Raw genomic sequence first — 7,376 nt, 5'->3', positions numbered from 1 at the left:
CTGCCAGCCTACGAACGCTGACGTCAGCCATGCGGGTGGTGTGCGTGGAGTGGGATCGCTGCAGGGCAGGTTTTACGACTCCCAGCACGTTGCTCTTGACAAACTTTAGCGTTGCCGACCTAAAACCTGAGGCCGTGGTAGATACTGGCACCAGAACTACTGATAAGCCTCCAGTTCTGGCAAGAGAAGATTTACGGCGAAGTTGCCACGAGGCAAGGACAACACAACAGAAACAACGCCTACGCTCTTCCGGTGGGCAGTGTTTGCAATCCCTTTACATAGCTACAGAGAATAGGTATAAAAAGGGGAGGAAGTTTAAATTCACTGTCCGACTACGGAGTCAGCTCAACCAAACGCCTTTGCCCTTCAGCTGATTTTTTCCCCACGTCTATACCATGAAACCCGGAGCTTTGCTCGCATTCGCCGCCTTCGGCCTCTTCATTTGCGTGGCGGTCAACTTTTGGACCGACTATGGTAAGCATGCGCATGAAACAATGTACTCGCGTCTACAACGCATTCTTTTTGCAAAAATATCTGCATTGGGTTTTCTGTTAGAGTGTAATGCTGACGATAATGATGTCCTCAGGCTTAAGGGCACATACTAACGGCAGGGGATTGGCCAGGGTGTATTGTTGATACAAACGCACTTAGGGGCAAGGAGTGGAGAAGCAAATAAGGACTTTCTCTGTCGCCAATGGCATTAACGGTGAAAGTCGCTTAAGAAAACCATAGAATGTTGCCAGCTCAAAGGACCATTTAGATTTAAGAGTGAACGCACTGACAAATGTGTCACTTTTGGTCGTATCATAAAGTAATACCAAAAGTTAGGCAGACTTGGGGAGAAAAGCTGTAGACATTTATGTATCGTTTTGTAATCACATGAAGTCCGCTTAGGAGTGCGTTCAGGAGTCATCTTGATTCTGATGCTATTTGCATTAGAAAAAAATTTTAGGCAGTGGATTAGCTGAGCTAATCCAGGATATACAAAACGAAAGCTGTCGGCATTCATTTTTCTAGACTCCGATAATTTTGAGGAAAGGAAGGGCGCATAACAGGCTCTCTGGGTCTGTGTACGCCTCAATCGCGCTTTGAGGAACGTGGCGGTGGTGAGAGAAAGGTGTGGGCTGCATGCATTAGCGCTCACAACGTTGTGGCATACACGTGGAACCGCAGCAATAGGCCGCAGTGTCCGTTCGTTGGCCAACCTCTCGCGATCAACCATTAACGTAACTGTCACCTGCCGGGGTGGCAGGGGGGTGCACTGCATATCCAGTGTGCGCAACGCACTCAACGTTAAAGAAGCCAAGACTCGTCTACCTGCCCGCGATACACCACAGCCTTCGCTCTCTAACCAGGTTCAGCAGTAGTTAAATCGCAGCTAATTTTATTATCTAGCTGAGGGTCGGCTAGATCACGGCTAGATCACGTGGTCAGGCAGCAGCCGCTCCACGGTTGTGGAGCCCTCGGACTCGGCTCGGTGGCGCGGCAAAGTCACGTGATAAACTGCTATAGCAGCAGCGCAGCTAGGACGTTCAAGGTCATATGTGAAGCTACGGCGAAATCGGTTCGACGAAAGTAGTAAAACCTTTCGGTTCTAGAACTGAGCAGCAGGATCGTCAGGGAAGTCATTCCTCTACCGACCAGAGCCCCGCATTGAGGTGAGCGCGACCGATTAGGTGGACATTGAATGCATTTTTCCTATCTATAATTACTCGTTAAGTGGTCCTGGAAGTTATCGTCATCTATCTTCCTCAAGACTGCGTTTAAATCTGATGGACGCTAGCGGTGGGAATTAGATACATCTCGCTGGGGACAGAAATCAAAGTAAGTTTTGTGTTTTCTGCGTAAAAGGGTCGCTCACTAATATTTGTGAGCGGCAGGTGGGAAGCGGAATGTTTCTTGTGCCTGAAAAAGACTAGGTATCTATTTATTATTAATTTCTTTATGATGAAACTAAAATTATTCGTGGCTACAAAAATTTCTGCCGTACCGACAGCACATCTAGGTAGAATGCCACTATTGCTGGCTCTGTTACGGCTACAAGAAACCTGGAGGTTGTGAAAACCCAACACAGAAAAAACGAATTTATTGTTTGTTTGGTTGCTGTGCGCAGGTGCGCCATATTTTCTATAGTCATTTTTTGAAGAGTGCTCAGGCCATGCATGACCAATATCTCAAAAATAGCATACCATCTTTTAACTCCGCCTTATATGGTTCTGCTTGGCTTTTGGTTGTAAACGTCCCAAAGCGACTCAGGTAGGCCTTGAGAGACGCCGAAGTGAAAGGGTCCGGATAAGTTCCATCACCTGGAGTTCCTTAACGTGCATTGACATCGCAGTGTACACGTTCCTTAAGCATTCCGCTCCCATCGAAATGTGACCGCCGCGGCCCGGATCGAAGCCGCGTCTTTCGGGTTAGCCGTTGAGCACCATAACCACTGAGCCACCGCGGCTGCTTACCTGCGACAGTAGAACCTTCTCTGATGCTCAAGCGATACTGTTATAACCCCTCGTTTGGAGCAGCAAAGTCGAGCATCAGGTAATGTGTACAATACGTTGGCATAAAGTAAGCTTTTGTTTCTATCATTTGTGAGTTATTTGTGGCGCGTTGTACCATTACTATGAGCAATCTGGGCATCTTATCCCGCTATGACAACTTTTCATAAATGCCGCGAAGTAGATATGAGCCTTTGCTTGCAATTCACATCGGTTTCCTCGCTTCAGCCTCTGCAGAAAAAGTTGTGACGACTACTTGTTTCGTGAAGAGAGACAAAGAGGACTGCAGCCGCTTCAAGTCCGACGGGAAAACATGCGACGACATGGAGTGCAAGAACGGGGAAATATGCTGCATGAAAGATTGCAACATGACGCATTTCTGCTTGGCCGACCCGGACATCAAATCAAATCCGTGATCAAGCGATTTCAGAGGCTTCTGCTATTACCGGCTGTTATTTTTTTTTAATAAACAGCCCGCCTAAATGGTATTTAGCCAATTTGTTTCTTTCTCTGAAAACCTCCATAATAACTTTAGCAGAGTTCTCCACTTCCAACAAATTTCAGAAAAAGATTTTTTGAGTGACGCGAGCAACCAGGCTTTTTTCGATCGATTTTTATGTGGCACACAAAAACAGATTTTTTCTCATTTTGGAAGCAAGGACGATCGTTAGCACCTGGAACCGAAATCTGGCCAGCGACGAGACTATGTGCGACGCGAGGCAGTCCTGCACAGATTTCAATGACAAAACATTACAAAATCTAGTCGAGGGTTTGACGGCATTCCGTCTGCTCAGAAATCATGGTGATGAGGATTGCTGGTCACTGGCCAATGTCAAAACATGAAAAGACGTTTCGTAGCGGAGCCGTAGTGAACAAGGGAGCCGTAGTGCTCCCGAAACGTCTTTTCATCTTTTGACTTTGGCCACTGACCAGCAATCCTCATCACCATTATAATCAGTAGCAAGTAGACGAATGGTGCGACAAGTGACATTACTTTTAGTCCCTGCTGTCTTGCTATGCGGCGCTGTTAAGCGTTTGATGGCAAGTGTACTGCTTATGACAGTGTGAACTTTTCTAATCGAAGACTGCGAGAGTGTTTACGACATCCTAGTGGAAAGCAAGAGGAAAGAATTGGCTCGGACACAGTATGTAATGCGAAGGCAAGATACCGGTATTCATCTATGGGGTACAAACATGGAGGCTAACAAAAAGGGTTCAACTCAAACTTAGCACAACACAATGAGCTATGGAAAGAAGAATGCTAGGTCTTAAGTTACAGAGAGGAGGGTGGGTGAAGAAACAAACGCGGGTTAATTACATCGTAGTCGAAATCAGGAAGAAATAGGCTTAGGCAGGGCATGTAATGTTGAGGCGAGATAGCGGATGGACATTTAGGGTAACAGAGCGAATTCCAATCGACCGACAGCAAGCGTAGAAGGAGGTGGAAGAAAATCAGATGGACGAATGGGATTAAAAAGTTTGCGGGCATAAGGTCGCTGAGGCTAACACGGTACAGGGTTGATTAGAGGGATATGGGAGAGGCTTTTGTCCTGTAGTGGGCTTAGTCAGGCTGATGATGAAGATTATTATTAGGGAAAAAATTCTATTAACATTACATTTTCTGTTGACCAGTCAAGGCGTTTTGCAAGTGACTGAATCGAGTTCGGTGGTAAAGAATAATCACAGAGCCGACGGCACGCGTTGGAATTTTTGCCACCTCCTGACCAGAACGTGGTATCAGCTACCACGCCGGCTGCATCGATGTCCGCGAACAGCGAATGAATTTTATCCCTTACGGTTCACAGGCCAGCCTTACACAAATCGCCCCCCCTCCCCTTTGTCCTCCACATAAAGTCGGTGCGAAGTAACTCGGGCGCAGATTAATTGCTTCGCTGTCGATTACAAAGCAATTTGACCAGGATGATTCGGACAAACTTTAAAGCTACTGATTCGAAGCGGTTTGTGTGTGTGGCCTGATGGGTTCGCGAGATAGCATCCAACTTGGCCCTTTGATCTCTGCCGTCGGAAAAACTTTCGGAGTGAAATAAATATCGGGACGGGGAAGGACGGTGGCTCAGTGAAGGAAACAACAGAGTACTCAGGTACTCAGGTTTTCTTAGGGCACCCAGAGACAGGCATCCGAAGACCGTCGTGCGCTTCAAGCACGTGGGATGCTTGCGTAAACCTCTTTAACCATTCGGTGCCAGTGTGCTCCTAAAACAGATACTATGAACAGAAAGTGTAGAGCGAGAAAACAGCAGCAAAAAACACTGCAAGGAAGCATTCAGTGAGCGCTCAGAATATACTGCACCTGCTTTTCCAGCAACAACATATTTCGCAGCTCTGAAGTTTTTCAGACCGCATGCTGAAAACAAAACTGCACTGCACCGCCTGTAAAAACCAGCAGCTCTTCAGAAAATGCGTAAAAAATATGAAAATCTTCTTGCAAGGTCTCCACAAAGAGGCAACGTGGGCTCCTAGCTCGCAGATACGTCAGGGGTGAGCGGCTGGTTGGAGATACGGAGACCAAACGAAGAAATCCAGTCCCGCGGTAAAGTGGGACTACAGAATTGAAAGAGAGAGCAAACAAAATAAAAATGGAAGCTGTGGTTTAGAATAATTTAACTCAAAATATATGTTCATAGACCTCCCTAAGCATCACCCTGCGAATGAAAAACGTGGCTCTTGGAAATAGCGCCGCGCGATGTAGTTTTGGAGCGTCAAATCTGTCAATTCTTTTAGCTTTTTTCGACCCCGCTGGGTCCTCGGTTGATTGCACATTCGTTTATTTATGTACCTATATGTTTTTTTGTGTGGAATATATTCTCCTTTTAGCTTGGAGCTCCCGTATACGAGTGAGCAATACTGACGACGTGTTCAGCTGCGTGGAAATTGGACCCGTATTTTTTGCTAGCTCACACCCGTTGTCATCGCTACGCTGGACATTGGAATTTTCAGTTACGGTAACAAAGTATCGGAAAAAAATGGGCTGGAAAGTTGCGCATGCAAAACCTGCAACAATTGGTGCATTTGTTTTTCCTATCTATGCTTCGCTGATATTTAATTTTTTCAGGGATAAATAGAGGGGCACAAATTATTTTGTGAGAGCATTTAGAACATTACTCGAGGACGCTGCTTTGAGGAGTTGCTATCAACCTTCCTGAGAAAAGACCTAGTATGACGCCTCCTACCCCTCTTCCTGTAAGGCAACAGAATTCCTGATGCCTCAGAAAAAAGGTGGGCAAGAAAGCGCGACAGAAGCTGATGATTAAACGGGTTCGTGTTACAGAGAGAAAGTCTCATTTTGTTGTAGAATTTACGACTAAAATATTGTTGTTCGGGACTACCTACTCCTTAGAAGGGAAACCCAGCTTGTAGAAGATACTATAAATGAACAGGCAAAGCAGCTCCGCTAGGGCTGTATGTGCCTTCACTTTGGAAACTGAGTGAGGCTTTCTGCCAGGTAGAAATCGTCACCGCTAGTTCAGTTCTATTGCAACCATAAATACCTCGCTCACTCACTATCGAGCGCGAAGTCTTTTTTTGATGTTTCTTGGAACTGTGCGCTCTGTGCTTTTGTGAATAAAGTGGGCATCGCCAATGTGAGTCTCAGGTTAAGCACCAAGGCAACATGGATATCGGTACAGGTTTCATTGTCTTCGGGAATAGGTATGTGAAGTTTGCGATCACGAAAAAAATTCTGCTTTGTATGTAGCCTGTACTAGTACTCATTAAATGCATTTCTACAGTGCACACCAATGTAACAAAATAAGAAAAGAAGACGAGTCGTGAAACGTATGCAAAACATGCAGAGAAATTCGGGACCAGCGCATTTTCAAGGGGAAATTGATTATGAACGCAATTTTTTATACATCGTAAGATCCTTTTATAACAATCATAGTATTGCATATCTCCCTTCGGCAGACGCGTTTTCTTTCTACTAACAGCTCTGCTATCGTCAAAAACCTTTACCATTGGTTTTTTATAAGACTATTAAGTACTCGATGCGAGCTGTTAACAAAGTTTAAAACAAAGAATTTGCTGCGTATCAAAAGAATGGATGATTAGGTTCAATATTTGCATAAATCTACCATGAAATATTTCACGGTTTCGTCACAAATAAAACTGATATCCAAAAATGTAGGTCTTGCATAAGCTGTGATTTAAGTAGAGTAGTGAAAAACTGTGCATATTTAAGCCAGCTTACTGGAGGGATTACAATTTCCTCTTTCGCGTAGTAAAATATTATCTCGGGTAGGTTTCTTTTGACTTTATTTTTGTTTGTTTAATATCCTGCATGTAGTTGTCTCCCAGTTCGCAGTTCGTGATTACTTGCTTAGTCTTTCTTAACTCTTACAAAGAGACAGCACACACACAAATGATGGCATGGCAACGCCTTTTCGTCATTTCAAGAGTACGCCATCTATTGGAGCTTAGTGCAAATTCAAATGAGAAATTGAAAAATCTTTTACATTGAACTACAGGCACAAAATTGAAGGTTTCGGTCACGACAACTTTTAAGGAAGATCAAAAACCCCCGCGGCGAGGTAGCGGACAAAGTAAGCAAGCGAGCGTGAAATTATGCCATGGCTGGGTTGGTTCACAGACTGCGGGAAGAGTAAGCACGCCTGGCTATAAAGCACGAAACTTTCGTCCAACAAAAATGTTGCAGATAAAAAATATAGTTCATGAAAAAAAATAGTGCTACAAATACACGAAGCGAAAAAGAAAGAAGGATCAAAGTAAAATGTACTTAAAGAAACAATCGAAAATTTCCCAGGCAGAAAAAACGACAACAAACTTTCTAGTGGAGCAGGCATGCCTTAATGAATAAATTTCACAAAGTGAGGAGAAGGTCCTACGCAGCAGCATCAGATTATT

General features: G+C 44.7%; 1 long non-coding RNA gene across 1 annotated transcript; it reads left to right on the top strand.

Moving 5' to 3' along the window:
* Positions 1 to 314: 314 nt before the first annotated feature.
* Positions 315 to 2,987, top strand: LOC144094595 (uncharacterized). The gene is made up of 2 exons (XR_013306526.1): positions 315 to 474; positions 2,724 to 2,987. It is a non-coding gene; the product is annotated as an uncharacterized LOC144094595 (long non-coding RNA).
* Positions 2,988 to 7,376: the final 4,389 nt, after the last annotated feature.

This window comes from Amblyomma americanum, chromosome 6 (genome assembly GCF_052857255.1).
Source record: "Amblyomma americanum isolate KBUSLIRL-KWMA chromosome 6, ASM5285725v1, whole genome shotgun sequence".
Lineage (NCBI taxonomy): Eukaryota > Metazoa > Arthropoda > Arachnida > Ixodida > Ixodidae > Amblyomma > Amblyomma americanum.
Note: the sequence above shows the minus strand (reverse complement) of the source record. Positions and strands in the feature narration are given on the sequence as shown.